The sequence below is a fragment of the Conger conger genome, chromosome 9, assembly GCF_963514075.1.
Source record: "Conger conger chromosome 9, fConCon1.1, whole genome shotgun sequence".
Lineage (NCBI taxonomy): Eukaryota > Metazoa > Chordata > Actinopteri > Anguilliformes > Congridae > Conger > Conger conger.
Genome location: NC_083768.1, coordinates 42,294,480 through 42,310,890, shown reverse-complemented (window position 1 = coordinate 42,310,890; position 16,411 = coordinate 42,294,480). Strand labels below are relative to the sequence as shown.

The following is a 16,411-nucleotide window of genomic DNA, read 5'->3' as shown; positions in this document are numbered from 1 at the left end:
TCCATTTTGTTTTAAAGAAAAGACTGCCCGGGCGAGAACAAATGGGGGTCCAAATACAATGGCCTGACTGTCACGTCTTGCTGGACAAAGCGAGCGTAGCCTGGCTGAGGTGCCTGGCTGGGACCCGGAGGGCTGGTGGGGTAGCCACAGGGAGATCAGATCCAGGCCCTTCACCCCACATTGCTCAGTTTAATCAACTGTAAGTCACTTTGGATAAAAGGGTTTCAGCTAAATAACTAGTATAATGTGAAAAAGAAATGTGGGACCCTTTTGTATAGCCCATTTGCTCATACGCCTCTTCCAGTGCTCACACATTCAGGGGCTCCACTAATATTTTTTCTTTTCCTTGTTTTTAAAAAAAAACCTCAAAGCTGAAAACATTCCTTGGCGGTTGCGGGCGGTTTTATGTGACTGGTGTTGCTGTCGGAGCCCTCTCTCCTCTGAGGGAGATGGACGGGGGCTGACGGTGGGACTCGCTGCCAGGGCGCAGCTGGGTGAAATCCTCAAAACAGCCTCCGTCGATCGCCTGCCTCCATCGAGTTCTTCTTCTGTGGTATCCTCGGGTGCTCCCGGGAGGACTGCGTGGAAACTGTAATTTTAGGAACTGAAGCTTCGCTGAAAAAGGAATTTCACAAAGGTTAAAAAAAAAAAAGTAACGAAAGGTTGTGTTTCAACTTGAGCATGCGTCTGGTATTTGGCCCTGTAAGCGTGCACGCGTGCACACACACCATCACACACACACACACGCGCGGGGCGCACACAGGCATGCACAGGCACACACACATACGCGTGCATACACACAGGCATGCGCAGACACACACACACAGGCATGCACAGACACACACACAGGCATGCACGGGCACACAAGCTTGCATCACACATGCACATGATTGAATATCATTCTGACAGTTTATTCCTTCAACTCTTATTTTCAGAAGCTTTTCTGTAACAAGAGAGCAAAGTCCAGACATTCAAGTGTGTTTGTAGGTTTTATTTCCAACCAATTAGTCTGTCTCAGTCTTTTAACAGCTTAACAGATTTTGACCTGAGTGTGTGTTGGGCCCAATAATGCACTAAAACAAACACACACACACGTGCACACACTCGCCTGCACACATTCGCACACACTCACACACCCACACGCACACACACACACACACACACACTCACGTGCACACACACATGCACACACGCACTCACTCACGTGCACATGCACACATTCGCACACACACACACACACGCACACACACACTCACTCACGTGCACAAACACCCTCACCCAAAACAAAATTCACTCAACCCTATGACTGCCTAAGAACAGGGTCATTACATTACATTCCATGTCATTTGGCTGACGCTTTTATCCAAAGCGACTGACTTACAGTCAATTTAGACAAAGCAGGAGGCAATCTGAGCTTGGCCGAGGGCATCTTCAGTCCCGGGGGGATGGCGTATGTTTGGCTTTCAGTTTGAACCAGTAACTCTGCCTCAGTGTTCTAAACAGTTGTGTATATATAAGGTACAGTATACGCCAGAGCTGGTCCTATATCAAACCGCAATGGAATGTTTCCACCAAGGCTGTGTACACAACCCGCAGGTGTGTCGCCCAACTTGTCAGCTCAAATGAATAATAAAATGAAAATGTCTGATCAAACGACAGGGCCGAAGAAGGCAGAACGACAGGTCTTTGAGTTCGTGTCTGAAATATGTTGTTTACTGTGCGCTAAATATATGTGTGAAGTTTTACATAAAAATACTGTTGAAAAGTATGAAAAGATGTAGAAGATTACATTCTTGGAGCCCATTCCCTTTGGTATCTTTGAAGCTCAGTATCTCAAAGGCACTGAGAATGCAGACAGATAATCCCAAGTTCACCATTAGCGGAAGTTAGCGCTCAGCGGTGCTGAATTGGGTTGACCCTCTCCTCTCCCCTGTAGCAGAACTTACAATCACTTATAAAAACCTATACACCGGCAAGACCCACTACTTCGGGACACCTGGCACCTCCCCCTCATCGCACCTGCACTTCTCGGTCACGACTGCTGTCTGTCCTGGCCCCACGGTGGTGGTTCGTGGTGGATTGACCTTCCTGTGGATGTCAGAACAGAAGAATGTCTGACCACTTTCAAACGCACACTGAAGACTCATCTCTTCAGGCTGCACCTTTCCCTCCCTACCTCACCACCATGATTAGCCTTGTATATTTATATTTAGTTATATATCGATATTGTTGTGTTGTATTAGATATTATATAGTTGTACTTGGGATATTCTAGCTGCCAACCGTGGTATGCTATTTTGTAAGTTGATGTATTCTTCAAGGCTTCCAATTGCATCTGTATGGTCAAGCTAGGACTCGGAACCCTACTGTCCTCTAGGGTCCTCTTCACACTTGTTCCTGTGTTTGATCTGCACTTCGTTGTACGTCGCTCTGGATAAGAGCGTCTGCTAAATGCTTTGTAATGTATGGTAATGTAACGTAAAAGTTAGCATTCAGCAGTGCTGAATTGGGTCGGCTCTCTCCTCTCCCCGGTAGCAGAAGTTAAGTGCTCAGTAGTGCTGAATTGGGTCGGCTCTCTCCTCTCCCCGGTAGCAGAAGTTAGCGCTGAGCAGTGCTGAACCTGGTCGGCTCCCTCCTCTCCCCTGTAGCACCTGTTTTGGGAGTCTGCTCTACCTGTTTGAGGAGTCTCGGCTTACCGGCCCGCTCCGGCGGGGCTTTGTGTCCGTAAGCCTGGCACTCGAGCGAGCGGCGGAGCGGAGGTTAGGTTTCCGGAGGAGGAACGCGCGCGGTCGTGTCCCCAGCGGGCGGGGCCGTCTCCCGCGCGCTGCGGAAAGGAGCCGGGAGAATAAACACGACCGCCGCGGAACGCAAAAAAACACGTCTCTGGCGACTAACCCCTCCCCGCGCTGTGTGTCTCAGCCCCCCCCCGGGGGGCTTTGGGTACCCCTCGAGGACCGGGTCGGGGAGAGCGGGGCATATTGTCACAATTTTCACTTATTCTCACATTTCTATGGGGCAACACATCACAATGGAATGAATGTCACTCCAAATGAAAGGATGGAGTCTCAGGCACATATTTTGTATTCATTACATCATCGTATCTTCTTTCATTACTTCAACTGTTATAGACAGTTAAGTAGAGGGTGTGCACTTATGACAAGTTGCCCCATCAGTGGTAACACTATGTGGAGTAAGTTGTCACATTGACTCTTTAAACAAATAAGAACAATCGTTGTGAATATTGATTGTTTTTGTCAGGCACCAGAACACTGAACCCAAGAGCAAGACCACAGAAGTTAACGTTAAAGTCTTTATTAACTTCAGAGCAGTTCAGACAAGCAGGGGTCGATAACCAGCAAACAGTAATGCCAAAGATTAGGCAGTTCGTAAACAAGAATCCAGGCAAAGGTTTGGTTTCCAGGCAAACGGGTACAACAAGGACAATCCAGAGAATAGTCAAGGTCACAGGCAAAGGCTCAAAAACAAACCAACAGTCCAAACAGAAACAAAATGCAAAATCCGAAAAGCCAAAAGTCCAAACACAGCGTGTCAAATCAGAACAAGAGGGAAATCCAAAAAACTAGTCGAAAACAAAACTGATCGCACGGGAGATCAGACAGAAATAAATACTGGAGAGTATGGCTATCGCCTCACAGCAAGAAGGTCCTGGGTTCGAATCCCCGTCGGCCGGGGCCTCTATGTGTGGAGTTTGCATGTTCTCCCCGTGTTTGCGTGGGTTTCCTCCGCGTACTCCAGTTTCCTCCCACAGTCCAAAGACATGCAGGTTAGGCTGATTGGAGAGTCTAAATTGCCTGTGGTTGTGAGTGTGTGAGTGAATGGTGTGTGTGCCCTGCGATGGACTGGCGACCTGTCCAGGGTGTATTCCTGCCTTTCACCCAATGTATGCTGGGATAGGCTCCAGCCCCCCTGCAACCCTGTTCAGGATAAGCGGGTTAAGATAATGGATGGAGTATGGCTATAGCACATGACAATATGGCAACAAATGAGACAAACAGAGGCCTACATACAGTGCCCTCCATAATGTTTGGGACAAAGACCCATCATGTATTTATTTGCCTCTGTACTTCACAATTTGAGATTTGTAATGAATCAGATTTTAATATATTTTGATTTCACCATGTAGAAATTACAGCAATGATCGGCCTGTAGCATAGTGGTTAAGGTAAATGACTGGGACAGGCAAGGTTTGGAGTTTGAATCCCAGTGTAGCCACAATAAGATCCGCACAGCCGTTGGGCCCTTGAGCAAGGCCCTTAACCCTGCATTGCTCCAGGGGAGGATTGTCTCCTGCTTAGTCTAATCAACTTTTTTTATTTGTATTCTCTGATGTTTTGACTCCTGTAGCACTTTGAGATTCTCGAATGGAAAGTGCATTATAAATTAAATCCATTATTATTATTATTATTATTATTATTATTATTATTATGTTACTCTGGATAAGAGCGTCAAAATTGCCAAATGGCAATAATGTAATGTAATGTACACTTGTACACTAGTGCAAATCTCTAATTGTGGAGTACAGTATTTATTTACAAATAAATACATGATGGGTTTTTGTCCCAAACGTTATGAAGGACACTGTAAGTGCCTGTGGATGGTCGTAAACTCCACAAACACACCTGCTGCATGGACACACGGGCTCAAATCGTTCATGCGTGTACACGCATTCAGTCCCTTCTGTGTATAACCACCCCCATCCTCTCCCTGTGTTTTCGGGCTTTGCACGTTTTCCGTAGAAGCAGTTCACACGGACACGGTTACTTACATAAGGAAGCATCCGCTGGTTGCGTAACCCATATCCTGAAGGATTATTATGACGAATTGCATTTTTCTGCTGACATTATGTATGGAAACTGTCATTTTCCTACTTAATTACAGTAGTTCTGGTGACCATTACTACACACACACACACACACACACACACTGATTTATGCGTCTGTATATGTCTGTTTTTTCACGCGTAAACGGGCTTTTGCGGTGATGTGTTTCAGGCTCTCAGGTCTGCGGAGTTGACACAGTGTGAATACACACAAACACACACACACACACACACACACACAGGTGCAGTCTAACACAAACCGTTCATTCAGCCCTGATTCACACCGGTGACACACGATCGCTGGGAGCCGACAGGAGAGTGTGAAGCTGGGACCGCAGCCTTTTAAATTATTCAATTATTCAATTATTAAAGCGTAAACGAGCGAGTACGCCCGGGTAGTGAGGCCAACCGATGCCTAAACCCCTCATCTACTCTTTCACTCTCTCAGGAAGGACAGGGCACCCCCCCCCCACCCCCACCCCCACCCTCAAGATAGAGAATAGAAAAAGACTGTACTCAACACGACACGCGCCCCCGTCCCACGCACACACACATACGCACACACACACATTACATTACAGGCATTTAGCAGACACTTTTATCTAGAGCAACATACAATGAAGTGCAACACAGGCACACACACACACACACACACATGCACACACACACACACAGGCACACACACACACACACACTTATCCAGAGCGATGTGCAGTGTGTAAGGACGGGGATGGGCGGAGAGCCAGGAGCGAACTAAAGGTAATACCTAGTAAGTACTAATCTTATATTAATACCACCGAATCCCGGGAGATAGGGGAACAGGGAAAACACAGATACGGAAGGCTCTGACTTCTCCCGAAATGGGGAGGAACAGAAAAGAACTCGGAGACACTAGAAATAATAAGTAACGCCCAAAACGGCTATCAGAAATGAAAGCGACCCTTTAAAAACTGGGCGAATAACCCAACCAAAATACGTGCTGAAAAGCGAGCACCGAAAACCCCAGCCCGGGGAACAGAAATAAAAGTACAACCTAGCAAAAAACTAGGCACGAAAATAAAGAACCATGAGACTCAGCACAGGAAAAAACTCAAATCAAAATACAATTACCGGGGACAACGTCCCTCACCCAAAGGCTCACACGAGCACGAAAATAAAAGAGAAACCGAGAACCTTTAGGAAGGCGTCTGCTTGTGCACACTGCACTAACGAGCTGAGTGCCTTCCTTACCTTTTTCTTTAACCAGAGAAACAAAACCACACCAGCACGATACCTGACTCATTTGGTTACCGAGTCTACCGCGTGCTTTACCAGCTTTGAGCCAGAGCGAACAGTGGACACCAAAGCGTCTACCGACTGTCATAGAGTGCTTTAAATACCCTCTGGAGGTAGGCTCTCTTGGCACTATGCTTTAAATACCCTCCGGAGGTAGGCTCCCTTGGCACTAATGAGGGTGAAAATAATAAAGCCTACTAGGTACTACCTCCAAACCCTGACACAGTGAAGTGCAAATCAAACACACACACGCACACACACACACTCATACATACACACACGCACACGCACACACTCACACACACACACACTCACGCACGCATGCACGCACGCACACACACACACTCTTATCCAGAGCGATGTACAATGAAGTGCAAATCAAACACGCACACACACGCACGCACACACACATGCACACACACACACACACACGCACCCCAAGGAAACTCACCTCCCCTCAGAGAAAAGCGACACATTCATTGGTGTTTTGGCTGTGTACTCCAGCACATGGAATTAAAAAATTTTAAGTTCGAAAATTTCGGGGGAGACTTAAAAAAAAAGGGGCTGTAATTCCTACCGAGTTCACAAAAATGTGTCGCTGTCCAAATACGTACAGTGCACTTGACAACTTGTATACTCACAAGTAGGCAAGTGTGCTGATTTGGACAGGACCATTGACACCTCGCGGCCTGTTTAAGGACTGTCGTTCCCGCATGGCACCACCAGGGGGAGCCGAAGAGGAGCAGCCAGCCGGCTGTCGGGCTGATGCTGTGGGCTGGGTCCTGCCAGTCTGTGAGCAGGCTCGCGTGTTTCACCTTCCTGGGAAACGCAGTCCCAGCCTGAGTCACGCAGCAGGGCGTCTGCTCCACAGGTAGGTGAGGTGCGCTGGAACGTGTGCGGTTCCTCTGCAGACAGACGGCGGAACGAGGCGGCAGCGTTAGGGTTTCGACGCGCCGAGGGGGGGGAAGATTAGCCCCGAGTTCTGAGGCTTTTGCTCGAGTCCGGACGACCCCCCGACGAGGACCGCGACCGTGTCGAACGGCGGGACCACGAGGTACCAGACTGCACCTGCGTGGAATGTTTCGGGCTTCAGGGTCTTTAGGACGGGTGTGTGTGTGTGTGTGTGTGTGTGGCTTTCAGCTCGTCAGACTGGGCGAGGTAAGGGATAATGATGAACGCTGGAGACTTCTATAGCCCTAGCTCCGTCTGTGTTTTGGTAAGAAGAGCAACAAGCAAGTTTTTATATGTTAAAAAAGTATAAGTATAAATATGTATCTACAGTAGACCACGGGCCAATGGACAAATGACACTCCACTTTCTCGGTATCATATTGTATGCCTTCAGATATTGAGTGTGTAGAGTTAGAATCAATGCATTGGGTTTAGACTTTGTTTTTGTTTAGCTTTTTTTTTTCGAGGCATGTCTTTTCACTGTCCCCAGAGGAGTCGGTGGTGCTGTTGGTTTCTCAGGGTCGATAGCGTTAAGTGGCCTGCTGTTCTGGACTATGATGTGGCGATGACTCATCAGAATTATCTGTCCATTATGTCCATTATATTATATTATTATATTATATTATATTCCGGGCTAATGGTGCTGTAGTGCTATTACAATGTCACTTATAGCTAACAAGCCTTTACTTTAATGTCTTCCCAAGCTCATTCCGTAAATATGGACATGGGGTAGTATTTAGTTCAGAATATGAGTGAATAAAACTGGATATTGTTTTGGGGTTAAGGTTGAGCACACCTTTGTTGGGATGCCCGGGTTTAGTTTTTGGCAGCTCAGTGTTGGATGCTGACTCTACTGTTGCAAAACCCGGCTGTTGGATTATCCATTGTGCAAAACGTGGCTTTGACAAAAGCCATGGGTACAGTGAAGATTACATCCTTGTCTTTCCCTTCCAAAGAACTGCGAGCATTTGTCTTTGTTTGTCAGCGCAAACACATGTTGGCAAGAGATTGTTTGAACTTGCCAAACTGCATTCGTGAAGTTAAGAAGGGTAAAGAATAAATAATAATTTTTTTTTTAAAAACATCAGAATCAGAATCAGAATCAGAAACCAAAAAAAATAGGAACATAGATATATAATAAGGTGGAATGTGATCTGGGTAAAAATAAGTAAATATATATAATACAACATAATGCTGAAGCGGGGTATATGAAGTATTGTTAAAGTGCAAAAAATAAAATATAAATAAAATTTAAAAAATATTAAGTTTATGAAGTTTTATGGGGGAGGGATAAAAGTCTGTGACAATGGGGACCCTTGGGCCTTGTTGATGAGGCCAGCTGCCGATGGGTAGAAGCTGTTTCTGTGGCGAGAGGTTTTGGTCCTGAAAAAAAAAAAAACCTCTCGCCACATATATGCACTTATTTCTAAGGTATATCGTGCTGGAAAAAAACCAGCTCAAGCTAGGGTTTGAAACAGTTGGTAGCTGGTTCACCAGTACAGACCAGCTCCATATTCAACATGCTTTGACCAGCTCAAGCCAGGTTTTGAACAGCTGGTAGCTGGATTTTACACCAGGGTAGTTAAGGACACAACTAGATCGAATAACAAAAGCGGCTTGAATCAAAGCCAAAGTAGTTAAATGGAGGCTTAGTCTCTGACGATGGAATGGAATGATGACATTCTTTCTGTCTTGCACACGAATGGCTTCTGAACAAACGGGACAACAAATAGACACTTCCTTAATTTTACCGAAGTTTTATCTACACTCCACAGAGTACCGATGAAAAGCGGAAAAGAGTAGGGAGCCAATCCAGCGGTAAATCCTGTCGCGTAATGACTCGTCGTTGTTTTAGTGCCGTCGATAAACGCACCCGTCCCGTACATTCTCCTATGTTCACCTGTGCGGTAAACAGGTTTTAACTCGTCGAATGCCTTTGATCTGTGCGAATTATCTCATCCCCAGTGAAAGGCTGTTGATGATCACGTAGCTAAATTGGCATGCCAGTAACATTACTGTACAGCACATGTCCTTGTGTTCGTACTTTTCACAGCGCACAGAGTAAGCAAGATTTGCACAAATTCAAATTCAAATGTGCCAAGTCAGGTCATGCGCATGTTTATGTGCACGTGTATATAAACGTCTCCGAAAAAGAGGGAACGAGTGTTAACCAATCAAATTGAAGTCTGGGGTTGTTTAAGTTCATTACTATTTTTTCTCCTTAAACAACAATGCATGTTTGGCTTGTGGCCATTCTTAGAATTTTTAATTATCTAGCTAATGTTTAGTTTTAGTGGCCATGTGCTAACACTTTCTCCTGTTAAGAGAACATTTTGACCAGTTTTGTAATTTAGTTTCTTCTTTTTAGGTAATTGTTTGCGATATCGTACAGTAAGTATTTACAGTACTGTAAGCAAAGTGTAAACATGGGTACAAGTATAGCCATTTCTGACCAAGTGTGTTTTAAGAGGGTAAATAATCCGTCTGAACGCAGGGTTCCCCAGGACCAGGGTTGGGAACCACTGTACTTGCATGTTTCTTTGCAGTTGAACATGTTATGTAATACGATATGAGATTAACATTCCTTTATTACAAAGGTTGCATCCTTTTCACACATGGCTTTGCGGGAGATCTTTCGGTAGGTCCCTTAATCTTCGAAAAGGCCACCATTGTCTCCAAATGTTGAACTGACACACGTCTGTCATGAACTTATCTGAGAAATTATGAAAGCAACTCAAATATTCTTACAGAACAAAGAGAAAGTACAGCCTCGTTGGTTGTTTTTCTGTAACTCTCACAGACCCTGAATCTTTAGAAAATGGCGACGGGTTGATAATCTCACGATTAGCCCATGTCTGCTCGTTTCCCCTTTCTGAACGTCCTTATTTAAACATGCAAACATTGTGTGTATAGGTGTAGAACACACACACACACACACAGATGTGTACAAGTGCAGAACAGAGAGAGAGATGTGTACAGGTGTAGAACATAGAGAGAGGCATGTACAGGTGTAGAACAGAGAGAGATGTGTACAGGTGTAGAACAGAGAGAGAGAGATGTGTACAGGTGTAGAACAGAGAGAGAGATGTGTACAGGTGTAAAAAAAAGAGAGAGAGAGAGAGAGAGAGAGAGAGAGAGAGATGTGTACACGAGTAGAACACAGAGAGAGAGGTGAGGTGCTGTTTTATCTTCGAGCAGGATCCGCGTACTGAATACGCACGTAATGGATAAATCATTTGTAATGGGATTGAGCTCTACGAGTAACCTGAGGGCACATGCTAAGCTAACAACAATGCAGTGCTATAATTTTGCAATCCTTCGTTTAATTAGTGAGATAGTGACAAACAACCCTATAATGAGTAAGCAATTTGTATGGTTCAGTATTGATTTGAACCAATGAACCATTGAAAAATAAATCTTTGGGTGAAGAAAGATGATCTCATTGTGAAAAAAACCGTTCTCTGTGCGTGAGGACATTATGACTCTGAGTGTGCACAGTTCACACAAGCCTTATGCGTGTGCCTGCGTGCATAGTAATAGTTATATCTGTAACAACAACAACAAGCGCTCGGCTATTTTATTATTATTATTATTATTATTATTATTATTATTATTATTATTAAGAAGAAGAAGAAGAATATAATGGAAAAAAATGCTGAAAATGATTATAAATTAATACCAAAAAATAACGCTGTTGGCCCTTCGAACAGGATTAGTTGTTTTTTCTCTTTTGTTTGGGAGTAGCCTGTCATAATTAGCGAATTTGTTGAAATAATGCGTCCAAATTTCTAAATAATAATTATCTCACTCATTCTTTCTCTCTCTCATTCTGTCTCTCTCCCTCTCTCTTCGCTTGTTTGACGTGTCCATGCACGCAGTATGATTAAAGCAGGCGGTTTCTCTGGCTAGACCATAACCTGGAACGCAATGCGAGAGAATTAATTAAAACAGCCTTTTAATTAAAACAGACCCGATTCCTGGGGAGCCTGCTGGCAGGTCAGTGTAGCAAACTATGGAAAACTCAATGCCATTAATGTTCACATTCCCCGGAACATATTCATAATATTGCGCCCTTCCTCTACCGAGCCGTAGGCCGGAATAATCACGACAAAGATTCTCCTGTTACCAAGCAACACACCAATAAACAATCGAGTTATTACAGCTGTTACCGACAGAAGCGGGTTTCCCTAGTGACTGAAACGGAATATATTTTTACATACCACCCATTAATACGGATGTACATTATTCGTGTTATTCGAGTACCTCGCTCAAGGGTACAACGGTCGTGCCCCACCTGGAAATCCAAACTACAAACTCGGAATTACAAGACGAGTTTCCTAACCATTAGCTACCGTATCTGGTGTTTACATCGGCAGAGTGGAGACCTTCAGCAAAACTGGGTGTAATATGCAGTCTGGTTCATGCAAACGCGAAAAGAAAGGGGTGAAACTTCATTTTATGGCGCTAAGTGGCGCAATGTGCAGAAAGGGAAGGACTGGTTCTGATTGGTATCGTTTTTGTACACGCAATACAGAACATAAATTTGAAGTGTAAATTGTGGTGACTTACTAACAGTATAAACTATAATATTGTGTGTGTGTGTGTGTGTGTGTGTGTGTGTGTGTGTGTGTGTGTGTGTGTGTGTGTTTTCATTCGTGTGTGTGTGTGTGTGTGTGTGTGTGTGTGTTTTCATTTATGTGTGTGTGTGCACCAGCATGCATGCACATACTCCAAAACAACAGCCATTATGCTTCTGTCGGCTCAGGAGCCTGGCCTGTTTCGCCAGGTGCATATGCATACGAATCGCCCCTCTTTGTTATTTAGTGTTTTGTGCTTTGGACAGGAAGGTATTAAGAGCATTAGAAACATTTTGAGTGCGTGACAGAGAGAAAGGAAGAGGAGTCATTATGAAAAAGAACAGCATGTCGCCAGGTGTTTGGAGAACAGGCCTAATGCCTGGGGCGATCTAAGAGCCACACGTCACTCTGCGGTTGAACGTGAACACACACAATTACTCGCAGATATCTGTTTTTCAGATTCAAGTAGAGTAATTTTCATCAAAAAACATTCTGTACGCATTGTTCTTTTTTTCATCGCAGGTTCCCTTTAAAAAAAAAAAAAGAACCGTAATCCCCTTTGGGGAAAACATGAACGTTAAAGCGGGCGGAGGCAGTTGGGGCGTGAAGGTGATTTTGGATGGAGTCACCGCCGTTGGGGTGAAGTTGAAGTCAGGGGGTTAATGTAGAGTCATTGGGGAGAAGGCGGAGCCATGCGTTCGAGGCGGGGCTAAGGAGTACAGGTGCGAGAGATACGTCAGTGCTAGCATTAGCCGTAACGCTCATAGAAATGAATGGTAGCAAAAATTTCGATTTGAAACGTCGTTAAGGGGGCTACTTAAACCCTGATAACGATGATTTTTGAGGTGTGACAACAAATATTTATCCAGCTAAAAAAACTGTTTTTGACATGATGTTCAACTTTTGCCGCTGAAACATTTGCAACAGAAGTCCACAACATTCTGCATCTCATTTTATCTGAGTTAGGACCTGAGCCACAAAGTGCAGCATTGAGATGCTAAGCCTGCACTACGATGGTGTTATGCCATCATCCATTGTGTCTGGTCATGTTGACGTATCTCTAATGAAACAATCTCTGGTAAAGGCCAGCTCGCACAATGATAACAACCACGACGGTGACAAACGATGTCCTTGGAATTACTTTCAACATCCAAATTTCCAGGGTGTCATGTTAAAATGGCAAATGGCATAGCTGAGGGGCTATTTACTGAACATCAGTGTGGATACTCATATCACCATCTTTATAGTTATGGTTCTAGTTCTAGTTCTTGGCGTGGATGCTCACATAGTCATTATAGTTATGGTTATAGTTATAGTCTTAGTATGGATGCTGACATCGTTATGGTTATAGTTGTGGTTATAGTTATAGTTCTTGGTGTGGATGCTCACATAGTCATCATTATAGTTATGGTTACAGTTATAGTTCTTAGTATGGATGCTGACATCGTTATGTTTATAGTTGTCGTTATAGTTATAGTTATTGGTGTGGAAGCTCTTGTCGCTATGGTTATAGTTGTGGTTATAGTTATAGTTCTTGGTGTGGATGCTCACATAGTCATCATTATAGTTATGGTTACAGTTATAGTTCTTGGTGTGGATGAGTCTTAAGAGTCATTGGGGAGATGACGGGGCCACGCGGGGGGTGTGGACAGTGAAGTAGAGGAGGGTTGGTTGAAAGGGGGGCTGCTCCAGTGTCATTGGGAGAATTCGGGAATGAAGCAAGCCTGTCAGAACAAGGCAGGAATTCTGTCTGGAGACGGTCAATCAGCCCTTCATCTTCTCCGACATAACACATCACAGCTGCTAACTAAAATATGTCCACTAAATGGGGTGTGTGTCGCTCTCCGAGTGTGTGTGCGTTCATGTGTGTGTGTGTGCATGTTTGTACATCAGGGCTATTTAACGTCGGTCCTGAGGGACCCCTGTGGTCTTTAACTTGATCAGTTAAATCATTTTCTTGTGTTGTAAAAATTGTGGCTGGAACAAAAAGCAGCAGGCTTAGGGCTACTCCGGGACCAACACTGAATACCCCTAGTGTACACGCATTTTTTCCATTTTCTCCCCGCGACCCACCCCCTCCCAATGGGGAGTTATGTAATATGTCTTATTTCCCCCCCAAACTCCGGTTCCCATAACTCATCCTAACACATTTCTGCTCACTGCTCTCCGCTGCCTCTGGTTGTTTTCCTGGGATCTGAGGTTTTACCCCCAGCGGTCCGCTTTAACCCCTAACTATGCAAAGCTGCACCCTAATCCTGTTTTTACTGCAACATTCGCGCAGTAACTGTCACTCTTTTTAAACGATATTACGATATTATTTTCTCCGCCCAATGAGGTAATGCCTGCCTGTAGTCAGTCAGTATTATAACCGAAAGCGCATGTCATTAATGGTAACAGTCAAAACTGCTCTGAGTGACTATAGCCGTCTCACATGGTTCCACCGTCAGTTGCTCTAGCCGTTTTACATACAGGTCTAAACCTCTACGTAGAGGATTTTACAAAACATTGCAGTGCTCTTCACAGCCTAAAAACCCCCAGAAAAGCAGGGGCTTACTCCTGCGGAATTCCCCGTGTGGATCACAGGAAGAAGCCTTGGGCGGCTCTAGGGTCTTTGCGTAGTGGTTATGGCAAATGACTGGGACATTTGCCATAATAATATCCGCACAGCAAGGCCCTTAACCCTGCATTGCTCCAGGGGAGGATTGTCTCCTGCTTAGACTAATCAACTGTATGTCGCTCTGGATAAGAGCATCTGCCAAATGGCAATAATATATTATATATAATTATACCTGGTTATGGGTATGCACTTTGCACTTTGTTGTACGTCGCTCTGGATAAGAGCGTCTGCCAAATGCCATTAATGTAATGTAATGAGGAACCAAAACCCTGGAAGGCGTAGGAAAGTATTTGGATCCCAAACAATGGCTATCTGACCCGGGTCTGGGTTGTATGGGCGGGTACGGGCAGGCTGGAGGCCCTCCTGTCATGCGTGTCTGGTCTCGGATGAGCTGGCCTCGTTCCCTTCATCTGTCCAGTCCTCTCAGTCTCTCCCAGCTCTGAGTCATCAGCCAACCAGGCCTGCTCCAGTGACTCCACCAGACCAGTCCTGTGTGCTCCGGTAGACCTCAGTCCTGGCCCCTGCGTTCCCGGGCAGAATTACCCCTCTGATCTCAGCGGGGGTTAGGCTCCTCTGTTGTCTTCTGTGTCCGCTGTGGCATTCTGTCTCAACACGGCGTCTCTTTGGGGGTTTTTTTGTTTTGTTTGTGATGGCGACTGTGGCAAAGATAGACAAAATCATCTCAGGAATTCTTTCTTATTTATCTCTTCCCATCTGTTTTATTGCCTCTCTTAAACTACTGGCTTGGTATCCACATTATACTGTGTGTGTGCGTGTTTATGGTTGTGTGTGTGTGTGGGATTCAGTGGGAGGAAGCTCTTTTGAAGCTCTTTTGAACTTTATATCAGTACTCCCTCGTCTTTATTGGATTATTACGACTTCTAACGATAATGATATGTTGACATAGTAATGACAATGTGGACAATTACAACCACACATGCCCAGACTTGTGTATACACACACTGACATAAACACACATGTGCACACGCACACGCACACACACACTCGCATAAGTGGCACATGCACAGTCACGCCCACACACATGTCCTTACACAAGCACACACACACACACACGCACAGAGCTCTGTAATGAATGTGTTATTACAGTGCAGAGTTGGGACACACCTGTGTGTATGGGACAGCAGTATAGAGTGAGAGAGAGAGAGAGAGAGAGAGAGAGAGAGAGAGAGAGAGAGAGCAAAGGCCATAATATGCCGTCTCCACCTTAAGGGGAGTGGGTATAATGATCATTTTCATCCTCATCATTGCTATCTAGAATCAGGAGAGAGAAAGAGAGAGGAGGGAAATAGAGGATCATCAGTGTGACTGAATGCAGGACCCTGCTTTAAACCCCTGCCTGTACAGACAAGCACAACACCTTCAGCACCCACCCCCCTGCTGGGTCTACAGAGGGTCAGAACCCTGCTGGGTCTTCATAGGGTCAGAACCCTGCTGGGTCTTCATAGGGTCAGAACCCTGCTGGGTCTACAGAGGGTCAGAACCCTGCTGGGTCTTCATTGGGTCAGAACCCTGCTGGGTCTACAGAGGGTCAGAACCCTGCTGGGTCTTCATAGGGTCAGAACCCTGCTGGGTCTTCATAGGGTCAGAACCCTGCTGGGTCTACAGAGGGTCAGAACCCTGCTGGGTCTTCATTGGGTCAGAACCCTGCTGGGTCTTCATAGAGTCAGAACCCTGCTGGGTCTACAGAGGGTCAGAACCCTGCTGGGTCTTCATTGGGTCAGAACCCTGCTGGGTCTTCATAGAGTCAGAACCCTGCTGGGTCTACAGAGGGTCAGATCCCTGCTGGGTCTTCATTGGGTCAGAACCCCTCTGTTCCGGGGCCCCCGCGGGCAGACGTGCCGGGGTGTGTTGTGCGCTGGGCGGTGAGGCTCACAAACAGAGATATAATGATGGTACAGTGTGATGAGGGCCATGTGTTGTGTGCAACAGCAGAAATATGTAAACACTGGAGACAGACGTTCACACACGCAGGACAGCTGGGGGCGCTGATCCAGCCAGAGACGGACAGGGTTATGTAACCTCCGCCTCGCCTTCGCTCTCCTGCTCATTCATCTGGGTTTTCCGTCTGTTTTCTGTCCTCCCTCCTCCTTTCTCTCTCTCCATCACATTCTCACTTCATCCATCAGTGTCCT

The 16,411-nt window shown here is 45.5% G+C and overlaps 1 protein-coding gene across 2 annotated transcripts in view; it reads left to right on the top strand.

The window, feature by feature from the left end:
• The window catches only part of LOC133137912 (tuftelin-like), a 34,981-nt gene that overhangs the window by 3,879 nt on the left and 14,691 nt on the right, over nt 1-16,411 (top strand). The window contains exon 1 of one of the 2 annotated variants that reach the window (XM_061256323.1): nt 7,124-7,168. The exons of the other annotated variant lie outside the window; for it this stretch is intronic. The gene's annotated coding sequence lies outside the window, so the exon portion shown is untranslated. Of the gene's footprint in view, nt 1-7,123; nt 7,169-16,411 lie in introns of those variants that run through there. 2 annotated transcript variants of the gene reach the window in all.